Source organism: Callospermophilus lateralis, chromosome 19 (genome assembly GCF_048772815.1).
Source record: "Callospermophilus lateralis isolate mCalLat2 chromosome 19, mCalLat2.hap1, whole genome shotgun sequence".
Classification (NCBI taxonomy): domain Eukaryota; kingdom Metazoa; phylum Chordata; class Mammalia; order Rodentia; family Sciuridae; genus Callospermophilus; species Callospermophilus lateralis.
Window position 1 is genome coordinate 20,434,280 of NC_135323.1, and position 13,929 is coordinate 20,448,208.

At 50.2% G+C, this 13,929-nt stretch overlaps 1 pseudogene; it reads right to left on the reverse strand.

Annotated features, from left to right (window-relative positions):
* Positions 1-940: 940 nt before the first annotated feature.
* On the reverse strand, positions 941-13,592 carry LOC143385448 (sulfotransferase 1A1-like; annotated as a pseudogene).
* Between the last annotated feature and the right edge of the window lie 337 nt (positions 13,593-13,929).

Genomic DNA, 13,929 nt, shown 5'->3' on the forward strand with positions numbered 1-13,929 from the left:
GAGAAGAGGCCAAGGGCCATGAGGAGGCTTAAAAGGACATAAAGGCTCAAGAATCCAGGGTGGCAGATTAAGAGGTTCTCCGGGCTCCTTGTCTCCTGCTGTCTGATGTCCGTTGCATTCCATCGTGCCTGGTAGTGAGCTTCAGCACTGAGTGAGCTGTTCTCTTGAAGATATTGGGGGTTCATTGGTCATCAGAGGCTGGTAGTGCCTAAGCAGAAGCTGGTTGAAGGTTTGATTAGAAATTTTCTGTAATTGGGTTTGAAGGAACTTCATTATGCAGGGCAAGAGAGCACAAAAAAGGAGCATCCCAATAAGGAGCCCCAAGAGAGGTAGCAAGTACGTGGTGAGAGAGGATTGGAAGAACCCGATTATGGGAATAGAGGAGGTGGGTTTGAGCAACTGGGTCAATAATTCTTGTAATTTAATAACATTTTGTTCTATTAGACCAGATTCATTAATATAATAACAACATTCTTCCCTGAGAAATAAGCAACTACCTCCCTTTTCTGCTGTTAGAAGGTCAATTTGGGGTATGCTCGATTCTCATAGCGAGGCTTATCTAGAAAGCGTTTTCTTGCATGAATTATAAGGGCATCTGCCTTAGGTGTCAGGTCAGTGCTTACAGGATTCCTCAGTTTGGTCTGCTATGAAGCATAGCACTGCTGACAATAAGTTGGATGAGGTGGCCCGGTTGAATCCAGTAACATTAAGGGCCCAATTACAGCCAGTGAAAGGGCAATCGTCTTGACCCATAAACTGAGAGTGGGTGGTGCCATCCTGTTGCCATGTTGCTTGGATGTAGAAGCTCCATCTTTGGTTTGGGATAGAAGCTTGAGAGAGATTAATGATTAGTAACAGGAGAGGTTGGCGAGAAACTTTGAGTTTGGTGGGCCCCAGCATGGTGGAAATATGACTGTATGGGGTCCCGTCCAGCGAGGTTTCAACGACTGAGAATGTAGCTCTCGAAGTAAGACTGCATCACCCGGTTGGAGAAGGTCCGATTCCATTCCTGGTTGTGCTGGAACAGAAGTAACAGACGGTGCAGGAAGACACGGGTCTGTGTGTTCTCTTAGGAGTTTGTATAGAAACATGAGATAGGGCAGGTAGGACACAAGGTGAGGAGGAGTGACAGGAAAGTTTTAGTTGATTAATAAAGGCACCCATAGAACAGCTCAAAGGGGCTAAGGCCTGAGGGGGCTCAAGGGGTTGCCCGAATTTGGGTGAGGGCCAATGGCAAAAGATTGGGCCAGAACAGTCTGAGTTCAATAGCAAGTTTAGTGAGATGATCCTGGAGAATGCTGTTAGTCCTCTAAACCTTACTCAAGGATTGGGGTCAGTGGGGGATATGGAGCCTCCAAGTGCTGTTAAGGCCTTTGGAAACTAGTTGAACAACCTGAGAAGTGAAGGCTGGACCATTGTCTGACTGAATGGAGGCAGGAAGTTCGAACCTAGGAATGATCTGCTCAATGAGGATGGAGGTGACAGTGTCAGCACTTTCCAATGGTGTCAGCAGTTTTCTTGGAGGTAGGGAAGGCTTCTATCCAACTGTAAGAGAGTGCTATCCCCAAATTACAAACAGTTAAATCCTGTGTCAAGGCCTCACTGAAGAGGTAGGGACTGTCCCTGAAGCCTTGGGGTAGGCCTGTCTATGTCAGCTGTTGAAACCTAAAGAATGTGAGGTCTTCCCATGTGAAGGCAAAGAGGTAATAAGAGTCAGGATGCAGAGGCAGTGTAAAGAAGCCAGCTTTAAGATCCAAGACAGTAAAGTTAGTGGTCAAAGAGCGGGGGGGGAGTATGAGTAAGAAAAGTGTGAGGGTTGGAAACCACTGAGTGGATGGGAATAACTGCCTCGTTAATTAGGCGGAGGTCCTGGACCAAGTGATAGGCTCCAGAGGGTTTGTGCACCAGAAATATAGGAGTATTACAGGGGGAGTCAGTAAAGATTGGGAGTCCCCGGGCCAGCAACCAGTCTATAATGGGTTTAAATCCCTCCCTATGGGTTTTGGAGATAGGAAATTGGGAAAACAAGGAAATTTAGTTTGGTGTTTCAGCGGGGTATGGACTGGCTTGTGGTGGGAGGCTATAACCAGCGTGGAGATGTCAGAGAGGGTAAGAATTAGAGGCAGAAGGAGATGGGTGGTGGTATTCCTGGGGTGTAATTGTAGGGTGGCTCCTAATAATTGGAGAACATCTCTGCCTCGGAGAGGAACTGACAGGATGGAATGACCAGAAGAGTGAGTGAATGGGTGTCCCTCCAGGGCACAGGCCAGCTTTACAGTTGTGTTTGGGGAGAAGGGTTTGTCATCAATCCCCATAACTGAGACCTGGGAAGGAAACAGAGGCCTAGAATGGGCAGGCATTCTAGGCAAGACAGAATAGGTAGTTACTGTGTCCACAAGGAAGCTTATGGACTTACCCGCTGCCTGGAGCACTACCCTGGGCTCAGAGAGGGCGATGGAGGGTCTTTGAATCTGGGCTTCTTCAGTCTTCTGCGAACCACAAAAGTTCAGGAGAAGGGACTGCCTGACTGGTCATACCCCTGCGTAGAGGGGCCGAGGAAGGGCCAGCCATAGGGCAGTCACTCTTTCAATGTACTGTCTGATTATGGGTGGGGCAGGGCCTGGAAGGAGGTCATGGGTTTGGGCATTGGCAAGCCCAGTGGCTTTCGCATCCACATTTGAGGCAAGCCTCTGGTGGAGAGGAATGCTGGTTCCTCTGAAAAGTCCTCATTTCAGCCATAAGCCTCAGGGCTGCTGCCAAGGCTTGTGTTTGGGGGTTACCTTTTTCTGCAATGGAGCCTGCTTTAAATGCCATTTTCACCAGATCTCAGATAGGGGTCTGAGGGCCCTCCTTAGGTCATTTGAGTTTTTCCTAATATCATAGGCCAATTGAGTAATGAAATGGGTTGCTAACACTGTAGCCCTGGTGGGAGACTCAAGATCCAGCTTAGTGTATTTGGTTAGGGTCTCTGTAAGGCAGTTGAGAAATAAGGCTGGATTTTCATCAGGATTCTGGGAAAGATCTTGAAATGAGAATGGGATGTGTATTCGAATGATCCCTTCAGCACCAGGGACTTCCCTGAGAGGACAAAGGAACTATGGGTTATCTGACAAGAGGGATTGTAGGACCGGGTGTGGGTACTGACTGAGAGGAGAGGCATGAGTAGGGCGAGGGGGAAGGGCTTATCAGTAGAAGAGGTGAGCAGAGCGGGGGAGGAGGCTCAGAGGGATCTGGAGATCCCACCCATTGCAGTCAGGTGGGACCCATCCTGCCTGCCCGTTGGATCCGGGGCAGCAAGAGGGAGGCACAAGCCAGTCAAGGGCTCGCGCAAAAGCTGCTGTGCACAAAAGCTGCCGTGGTGCAATGAAGGTGAAGGATGGCGGCTCGCCCACTGGCCGAGGTGGAATCCTGAGGCCTCTCCAGGCCACCGAGGGCGAACTACCCGCCTGTTTCGCCCGCGGCACCGGGAAGGTGGAGCACCAGTGCACATGTCTGGTGGCCAGGCAGACTGGAAGCACGCAGACAGGGCCACGGGTGGGGGGCAGCGGAGGACAGGAAGAAGAAGGAGGGGAGGGGGATGTCTCCGTGGAGGAAGAGGAGGGGAAGTGCGCAGGTAGGGCCACTGCAGCAGGGAGGAGGAGGGGACACGGATGCGGTACCACTGGGAGGGAGAGCAGACATGAAGAGCGGAGGGAAGGGCACAGAGGGAAGGTTGGGAGCAGAGAGTGGAGGGTAGAACGGGAAGACCTGGGAATCCCCTTCCATCCTTTCAGATGCCAGCAATAGTTAAAAAGGTCCCGGAGGAGATTTGCTTCTAATGAGCCTTCTGGAGGCCAATGATTGCCATTATCCAGAGGATATGTAGGCCGATCTTGGGTACAGAATTTGATCAGGAGTTTGGGCTTGATGTCTGGTGTGAGGGAGAATGTGGCCAGATTTTTTCATTAGACATTTGAGGGGTGAGGCTTCAGGTACAGATGAAGAGGTATCCATAGTCACAGGGAGAGATGGAAGAGAGAGAGAGAGAGAGAGAGAGAGAGAGAGAGAGAGAGAGAGAGAGAGAGAGAATAAGAGTAAGAGAGAGAGACAAAGGGAAAATCTGGGCAGGAATAGCTTCCTGGAAGCTCAGGGCAAACGGGGGTCAAGTGGGTGCCCCCAAAATGACCGACCATCGTGAGGAAATACAGAGGGCACTACCTGGTCATCACCAGGGAAGTGCGATCTGTGACACCCAATAGGGTTGGAGCCACGGGCAACTGGACGTCAGGAAAGTTTTTCGACTGGAACAAGAGAGTCAGGAAAGAAAGGAACAGAGCTCAGGCAGAACTCAGGTCTGGGCCGGAAGTTCAGCTCCGAGCAGAATGCAGCTCCAGCAGGACACAGCTCCAGCGGGACACAGCTCCCATGGAAGAGGAAGAAACCAGGGAGCCTCTCGTGTAAACCCAGAAGCCTCACATCCCAAAGGGAAGCGGATCCCCAGAGGGTCCACTGCGGCCAGTGAAGGTCTTAGTGGGGTGGGTTCCCTCCTCCCTACCGGGTGTCAGGAGTGTGCTGGATGGTCATGGTCACAGATCCTGCTGTCAGCCTGAAGGGAGTTGGAGAGCCAGGGAGGGGGAACTTACCTAAACCAGATCAGTGGTGAGTTCAGGGAGCCAGCGTCTGAAAGAATGGACTAGGGCAGAGTGTCTCTGCTGAGCCTGGATGGGGCTCTTGTTAGAATGAGCTCACCCATGTCCTGGGTTTCGGCACCAGAATGAAAGAATCCTCCACGCAAGACACTTGGCTGGGGAGAATTCCAATTTTATTGCAAAAGGCTGTGTGCTTATACAGATCTAAGGAGAAACGGCAGGGCTTAGATAAATGGCAGGCCACACATTTATTGGCAAGTTCTTCCAGATATCAGTTCTGGAGCCCAGGAATTATTCCTTATTGGGACTAAGGTTCCTGCCAGTGAGATTTGAAATTGGCGCCAGCGGGCAAGTTCAATCCACAGGAACTTTTTGCGCCAGTGGAAAAAAAAGGGGAAAGTAGGAAGAGAAGGTCGTTAGGCACCATGTTGGGGTTTTTCTCTGGGGTGTGGCTGCCTTTATACTTTTCCCAACAACTATTACAATATAATACATTTCATGAATAAACATTTATATTTTATATCATCATATAATACATATTATATTACATTATAAATATAAATACCATATAGCATATAAATATATAATATATACTTATAAATACATATTTAATATAATATATTTCATAATTATATTTATTAATATATATTTATAATATGTAATAGTATAGTTTATATTCTTATTCTCTATATATGCACATATATAAATATATATACTATGAAACAAAAATACATTAAGGGCAACAGTGGGCCAATCGCTGAGGGGTGTACCTGTATTCCCAGAGATGAGAAGTGGACTCGGAATGACCGCATGTTCTTGGTCAGCCTGACTAATTGGGCAAGACTCTGTCAAAATAACAACAAAAACAAGTGTTGAGATGTAGTGTTTTGGTGTGAATTGATCAACACAATAAGTCACTAATACTGGTTGTGTAAAGCAATTGCTGTGATTAAACTACCCAATCACTTGTAACAGACCCCTCCTGTTGGAGCAAGAAGCACGGAGTCACTGTGGCTCTATGAGCAAACAGATGTGGCTGAAGTTTCTCCATCTCAGCTATTCCAGACTCCACCTTAGTTTTTCTGTTATTGTTCCCACGAATAGACAGCTGCAGGACCCACTTCTGAGAAAACAAAATGAAAGCTGTTTCCTGATAAACACACAAAAAATTTATTGTCTTCTGTACTTTGTATCCCACAAAATGTACTTGCACCCAGGATGTACAAATCACAACTGCGCCTGAACCCAGGATGTGGTTGTCTGACGGCTCTGCTAACTGCTTGTTTCAGCCTTTGTACCCTTCTTGCTTGCAATTCACAGATTCCATAGGATGTGGTTTTCTTCCTTAAATATTGGAACCACAGACAGCCTGGCCGGCTTCTGTCAGAAGGACGTTTGGGCATGGCAGAAGTGTCCCTGGCCAGGAAATAAAGCTCTCTAATTTGTTTCAAATTCAGTCTTTGAGTGTTTTCTGAACGGTCTCCCTATAACAGTAGCTGAGTGATACAGTGCCCCACATTCCATCCCCAGGGCAGCGTTTTGGCACCTAGCTCCTTTGGCCAGAAGATGAAAGAGCTGGCCCTGCTGGGGCCTCCAAGGTGCCTCCAATGGCTCCCAGGAGATATTTGAAGCAAGCATCTTTCAGTTCCAGGTGCCCCCACCCCCCTCTCCAGGGGCCCTAGGACACAGCTTCAGGCCCTGTGAGAAATAGAAAGTCTGGTGGTCCATTTTCAAAATATAGTATCAGTCTCAAGTGGGTTTAGTTGTAGCCATCTTAATTATGCGCTTTCCCTTTTGCCGCCCCCCCACTCCGATTTTAATATTAGCCAATCCCAAGGGTTGTACCATTGAGTCTTCCAATCAGGAAGGCCGTTGGGTATATGAGCCGGCCTACTGCCCGTCTGTTGTGCCTCCTAGCCAGATTCTGTGGCATTCCCTTTTGTCAGAAGTGAATGCCTAGGGCACCCACTTTCCAGCATAGTTTGATTTCTTGTGGCATGTCTGTCTTTATTTCTAACACCCCTGGCACACAAAGTCCCTATGGGTCTCTGGGAGGTGAAGCAAAGCTGGGCTGTGTCTTATGCATCTACCTTCTCTACTACCTGAATCCTGGGCATGGGGTCTGCAACTATGTGGGGTTCACTGTCAACTCCCCAGTGGCAAGAAAGGGCTGGGGGATCCGGTAGACCAAAGGGAGAAGGCCTTGGTAAGAAGGTGAGGGTCTTCCTTCAGACAGGCTGGCTTTTGGAGGCCTCAGGCTCTTTGGGGGCAAAGGGCAGATTATATTGGGAAAGGGAGCTGTATTAGATATAGGGGAGGGTCTATCCTAAAGGGCTGGCTAGGGCAGTCAACCCTGTGCAACTCTAAGCAGGTAGGGAAGGGTTCCACCACTGGGAAATTGATGAGCAATTCCTAGAATAAAGTAGAGCTTTCTGGATGAGGAACAGGGGACAGTTAAATACCTACAACTGCACTCAGGGCCTAAGGATGGCAAGTGTGATAAGACAAGCCTGCAAAGTGGTGAAGCCTGGAGGCTGGGCTTGAAGGCCTTGTGAGGAGGCTCTAGATGGGCTTGGAGGCCAGTGATGTTTAGGGATTCTCTCCTAGTTGGGCGCTGGTCGGGTGGAGACTCACAGGTTTCTACCTGTTCTCCTCCCAGGGATACGGTCTTCCTCATGCAAGCCTTAGTGTCTTCAGTAGCCGCCCTTAGAATCAACTGCCCAACTGGTGGGCCCAGGAATTGTTCCCTGCTCCAGCCGTCCCAATGCTGTTCTTCCTGGTCACAGTTTTAGAGGCCCTGACTGCACCCCCACACCCCTCAAAACTCCTGTCCCTCTTGGAGTCATGCATGGGCATGGAACTATGGCTGGGGAGTGGGTGTATGCACCAACCAATAGGCGCGCGCATGGGCAGGGTTCCTTGTCACACAGACTCTGATTGGCTAACTCATGGTAAATGCGTAACCCTTGACTGTTGGAAGCGCCCCCCCTCCACCCCACCACCAACTGAGGACTTGAACTGCAAAGAGGCTGATGTCTTGCTGCGGGTGTAAGTACATGTTCCAGTGGAAGAGACTCCAGGAAGGATTGAATGTAGGCCATCCCAGATTCCAGACTCTTCTTTTTAAGGAAAGTTGGTGAGGAGTGGTTATGGGGAGGTATGTGGGAATGACACCAGTCCAGTAATCTCACGTCGGTTTCTGGTAGACTGGTTATCCCAGGATCCTCGGGCAGACTTGGTCTTCATCATCTGATCAATAGATAGTGATAAGAAGTCCCTTAAATTATAGGTTTCTCGAAATATGATGTCTCCCTTCATCAGTGTGTTGAGTATTTAATTAACAGTGCACAGGTAGATTTACAGGTATCCCAGGAATTGGGAGTAACAGTCCTGGAAGAGAGACAGTCATCAAGAGTGACAGGCTGGAAAAGTATGCAGGATTTCTGAATTAAAATCCTATTTTTTGGTCCTTCATTTATGTCTGCATTCTCTTTTTATTATTTCTCCGATTACTACCTCTTCTCACCCACATGCAGACATTTATCCCTTTATCTTAAGAGGCAACTAGGAACAAGGTCTGTCTTCTCTGACTGCTTCTGGCTGACAAGGAACCATGAGCCTGCTTAGCCAGGGATGGAAAGTCCTGTCCTGAGCGATCTTAAGGAGAAATAGAAAGGCCAGAATTTGTTGGTTGTGGAATCATCATTCTTTGATAGCCTGGGCCTGTGAGATACTAGCCCACCACAGCAACAGATCAAATAACAAAGAAGTATTGCTATGTATAGTATAATGGCTAATAAAAAGAAAAAGCTGTTCTGGAACAAGATATTCCAGAAAACCCAGAGGTTCGGAAGTCATTGAAACTTTGGGCAGAATCAGACAACTTATTACTTTGAGAGTCAAGGTCTTATAGAAGACATAGTTCCAGAGTTATCAGGGGTAACACAACATTCCACTGTAAGGATGGCACCTGTTCCTTCTGGTGCTGCAGGTGATACACCCAGGGCCATTTGATCTTGTAAGATGAGCTTTCTCATCACTTTCATCTCATTGCTCAATAGTGAAATGTTCTGAGAGGGGATTTTTTTGCGTATATTTGCTAAAGAGCTTGACATGCCATCTGCAAGCCCCATTTGGGGAATAGAGATAAGCCAGATGATCACTCCAGTGAAAGACTGCTTGTTCTCACCAATGCTGTAGGTTTGGGAAGTTGGCTGGAGAATCTGTAGTGTTAATTCACATGCCTGTACCCAAGGATATCCTCATGCTTATTATCCAGCCTGGAGATAACCATGGCCAAAGATGGGAATCATGTAGTCATTAGGTGCCATTTATCACTGTGTTTTCAAGACTGGTTTCTCAAGCCCTGAATTCCTTCCACCCACCCCCTGCCCTTACTTCCTCCCGAGAAGGGATGTGCAGGTGAAGCTGGGGGTCGTGGTGGTGACAGGTTAACCCTTCTGGTCCAAGCCGTCATTTCCTGAAGATTTCTAGTTCCCCTGAACCACGAGTGGAAGAACCAGTGAGTATATCTATTCAGGAGGCCCCCAGAAGGGCCCATCATCCCCATGGTGCAGGAGAGATGCAGAGAGGGAGCCTCAGTCCTTTAAGAGCCCCAGCCTACAGCCCCCGGCACCCGCCACTGCATTCACCACATTGTGAAGGGAGCCCTCCTATATTTTATAGAGAAGTGACTTGTCTACAGTCATATGGCTTGCATAGAGGGTGAGACCAAGTGGGTAGACAAGGACATTTCTACACCTGCCCCCAGCGTTACCTATGCAGTAGATAACGAAGAAAGGGCAAGGAATGGGGTTTTTGGTTGTCCCTGCATGGTATGACCCAAGCCATAGGGTGTCCCAGACACCCATCCCAAGGAGCTCTGTGTTGTGCCAGTTCAGGCAGTCACTCCTACGTTGGGCAGCAAAAGCTGCTCCCAAGACCTGCTTGACATGGTTGGACAACCTCTGCCTACCGGGTCCCCCAGTCACAGAGGCCAGGCCAGGTGGGTGCATGGGAAGGGCTCCAAGAGACAGGAGCACGATGCAGACTTAGCCCATGACTCAGGATCTGCCCTATGGAAGCCGATCTTTGGTTTGCTTGTGTGAAAATGAGGGTCAAGGTCTTGCTTTGATTCTACAGATTTTCCTAAAGGCAGTAGAATGAACAGGACATAGCTTTCCTATGTTCACATATCAACACAGGACCAGTGACCTGCCACATCGAGACAACAACAAGAATAGGATCCAAATTAGAATAAGTTAACACTTCCTGTGTGTGTAATATATCCAAGCACTCTCTAATGACATGTATATTTAAAACGAATAAAAAGAAGAAACAGAATTTATCTTAAATATGTCGCATTGTTATTTTTATACTTTGGTCCTGCAGTAGGAAACGTGTATCCCATAGGCCTGTTGGTTCATGTCCCCTCATTTTATACCACTGGCCAAACAGTAGATGTGTTTACACTAACACCTCCACACATGTGTAGTGTGTTGCACATGGCTATGGTGTCACTGGGTGAGAGGTTTCAAGCTCCTTCATGTGCTTTCTGTGTGACCGTCCTTGGGTGAACTGTCCTTGCACAGCACACGACTGTCCTCAGGATTTCCCTACTTCATCCCAAGACAGAGGTGATTCTGGTCACACCTCCTGGATCTCTCTTCTTCTGTGACCCAGGGCCTGTGCCTCCCTCCTTCCTCCCACTGCCCACTATGCTTCTTGCTGTGGGGGGAACCTGGGGACTTAGCAGAGCCCCACCCCGTGTCCTGAAGCAAGGCCCATGTGTGGCTGCCACCCAGGTGCTGCCTTCCAGGCCCACAGACGTCTTGTCATGGTGGGCAGACCCCTCGGCCGTTGGTCTTGTCTCCTTGCCAGTTTGATTCTGTTTGAAGTTAAGGGGTACATGGAGCCATGCCTGAGAGGCCAAAGGTCCACACTGAATGGTTTGTTCTCAATTTTGGGTGAATTACCACATAAATGAGTAGAAAAGGGCCCAGAGGGTAAGGTTAAGGCTCCTGTGGGTTTTGCTGACCCAGCACACTCAGGCCAGGGGAGGAGACAGAGGTGACTGCACCTCCAAACCATACTTTGGAAACTTTCTAGCTCCTCCCCTCGAGGATGACCACTGTCCCCACACCTCATCGCCCTGGCAGTTTCGCTTGTCAGGGTCCCAACTTGGACATCTAGTGGATGGGCAGGGAAGGGGCTGGACCCTTGGTGGTAACTGGGGAGGTGGGGGCTCCCTGCTGAGCTCCTCTGACAGCACAGGGCAGGGTGCTGGGGTCTCAGGGCAGGTGCCCCTCCCTGGGGCCTCAAGGGCATGCTCCTTCCCTCTGTGGCCAAGACCGTGGGTTTGTACAATGGTTTGGAGCTGCCTCAGGAGCCCACATGCAGTGGGGTGCTGGTGATCTTGCTGCAGCAGTCAGCCATGATCCTGCCCTTTGAATCTAGAAGCCTGGTGACAAATACGCATGGCAGCTGGCAGGGTGGGCCTGGTGTTCAGGCCCAGATTAATGCTCCTTCCACTTTCAGGCCCCCACCCCTCCGTGGAGACACTCCAGCCTCAGGGGACTCTGTGCCCAGACCTCCTGATTCTGGTTTCATCCCTCTTGCTGACCCTGACCCATATGAACCTGGTCACATGTGACCTGATGGAGGCTGAACACCCTGTACCTGTACCTCCAGGACACCTGCCTGCTGCCATCTGGGCTGTCTTTGATCTCCTTAACACAGGGAAACTGAATGGCATCTGACCCCTTGTCATTCTAGCATGACCCTTTGGGGACGGAGTCTCACCCCTCCTCTCCCTGACCTTTGTCTTCTGCCCTAGGCCACCTTCACTGAGGACCAGCTCCGGAGCATCAGGGAGTGGGATGGGGATCTGGACCCCTTGACTTCAGAGGGGAAGGTGAGGCCTGGAGGTGCCTGGAACTCTCAGGGTTTCTGCTGGTCCAGGGCTTCAGGCCAAGAGGAGGCTGGCCTGTCCTGGAAACCTCTGAGCAGCGCCTCCTGCCTGCATCCTGCAGCCCATGATGAAAATTCCACCATATTTGAAGACACCTCCTATGCAGATGGCTGCTTCCCTCCTCTCAGTTTGGCCCAGAAGTACCTGGAGGCTTGCAAAACTTGTTTGCTCCCGGAGAAAGCACAAGTGATGTCCCCTCTCTGGTGTCACAAGGGAGCTGGCCACTTCCACTTGGAAATATCTTAGCCTGAGATTTTTCACTCTGGGAACTTTTGTAGACCCACTCTGTTTTTGATCATGGAGTGAACCTCCCCTTGGTGCCTTAGGAGAGGGGAAGGGAGAGTCTTCTTTCAGAACTGTGGTCCCAGGCTTGGCACAGCCTTGGGCATGAGTAACTGACCCAGATGCTAAGAGATAAGGGTTGTGCTGGGTCCTGACCTGGGCTGGCTCTGAGGTCCCAGGCCAGGAAGGCAGTGTGGGGAGTCCTGGACTGGGTGGGCCTGCCAATAGGGATGGTTTTGAGGGCCTTGTCAGGTCCCCTGAGGTTTCTGCGCCCTGGGTGGGACATAGATAGAAATAGAAGGCAGTCTCACCTCCTTCAGGTCTTCATAGAAGAAGTAGAGCACAGGATGAGTGCAGTTCAGCTCCCCCCATTCCTGCACGTGCTTGTACCATGAACAATAGGACACTGGGGAAGGGACCAGCAGGATTTGGTAAGAGTTTTAGGTGGTCATCCTCAGCTCCAGCCCTCTCCTTCCTCCAGGTTGGGGCCCACCTTGTCCATCCATGAACTTCTCCAGGAAGTTGTCCCAGGTGCCAGGGTCAGGGTACACCTTGGCCATTTTGTAGAAGTTGTAATAGGAGACAGCCACGTCCTTTGCATTGCGGGCAACATAGATCACCTGCAGGGACAGACGACACCCTCTGCCAGCTACACCACCCCATGCAAACACCCCAGTACTGCCTGCCCTCCTGGTGCCTGGACCCCTTCACTGCACCCCTGTGAGGGGTCCCGTCTCATCTTGACAAGGGTGAACACTGAGGCCTTGAGCCTGACTTGCTGGAGACCTCAGGCATGGCTAGGGCAGCTGGGATCTGAACTCAGTTTTGATGGGAGACTCCTGGTTGGTCCCTGGAGCCCTACTTCATACTAATCTGACCCCTGGGATTCCACCACACACCCAGATGGAGAACAAGGCAGGCAGAGGACCTCCAAACCCTCTGTTAGCCTCTGAGCACCAGGCTTCCCTGCCCTCAGGTCTGCACTGAAGAGTCTCGTTCTCCTCCTCATCTTGACCCTGCCACAGTGAGGGCAGGTGGCCCTCCCACTTGTGCAGAGACAAAGCTTGAAGAGGCTTTCCCTGCAGAACAGGACCAAAGCTGGAATGGCCTAGTGGCCTCTACTCCCACTCACCTTGACCTTCTGATCCAGCAGACTCTGGGAAGCAGGGCCAGACCAGGTGTATCTTGAGAATTCAAGGGGCGGGTGTGTCTTTCAAGTTTCCATACCTAAAGTGCAGGTAGGAAAAGGTGTGGTGACCTGGAGCCCAATCCTTCTAACACCACATGATACAGCAACCAACCACTCTCACCTGATGGAACCCCTGGGCATTTGAACTCAAGGAAGGGCACCCATAGATAGATTGGGTCCTGGTGACACTTCTCTGGGTCACCACCCTGATAGATCATGTTCACTATCTCACTTATTCATGTGGTACCTGTAAGTGAAGGAAACAGCGGTGATCAGGGTGGAGGGCCTGGTCCTATTGACCGAGTTCAGGGTTGCAGCCCCAATGGGAGAGCAGGGTGACTCTCTTTACTTACCAGACTTGGGTAGGTGCTGATGAGCAGGTCATCGGGCCAGGCCTGGAAGCTCTGAAGTGGCCCCATCACCTCTGCACAGTACTTGATGAGTGGGATGAGGGTCAGGGTGCACCTTGACCTTCTGATCCATTGGCCAGTGGAGGGCAGGAGGTGTCCTGGACCAGCTCCATGCTGCTGAGCCAGGGGCCAGTGCCTGCTCTGCTTCTCTGAATCCCTTCACAAAACAGCATTTGCTGGACAAATAGCATTTGCTTTGAAACAGGGACATTGAGGCTTCAGGAGTCCAGTGATTTTCTCAAGCTCAATAAGCTAGTAAGTGGCAGCTGGACTGGAAAGGGGTCTAACTCCAGTGCACTGGTTCACAGGTCATGCTGCATCTTCTGATTACTTGCAGAATTTTCCAGGACCCCAGGCCTGGCTGCATCCCAAGCAATATAAGCAACTTCTGGAGCTGCAGTCCAGAAACCGTTTCGGAAGTTTTCCAGGAAATCCTAGGAAGCACTTCAG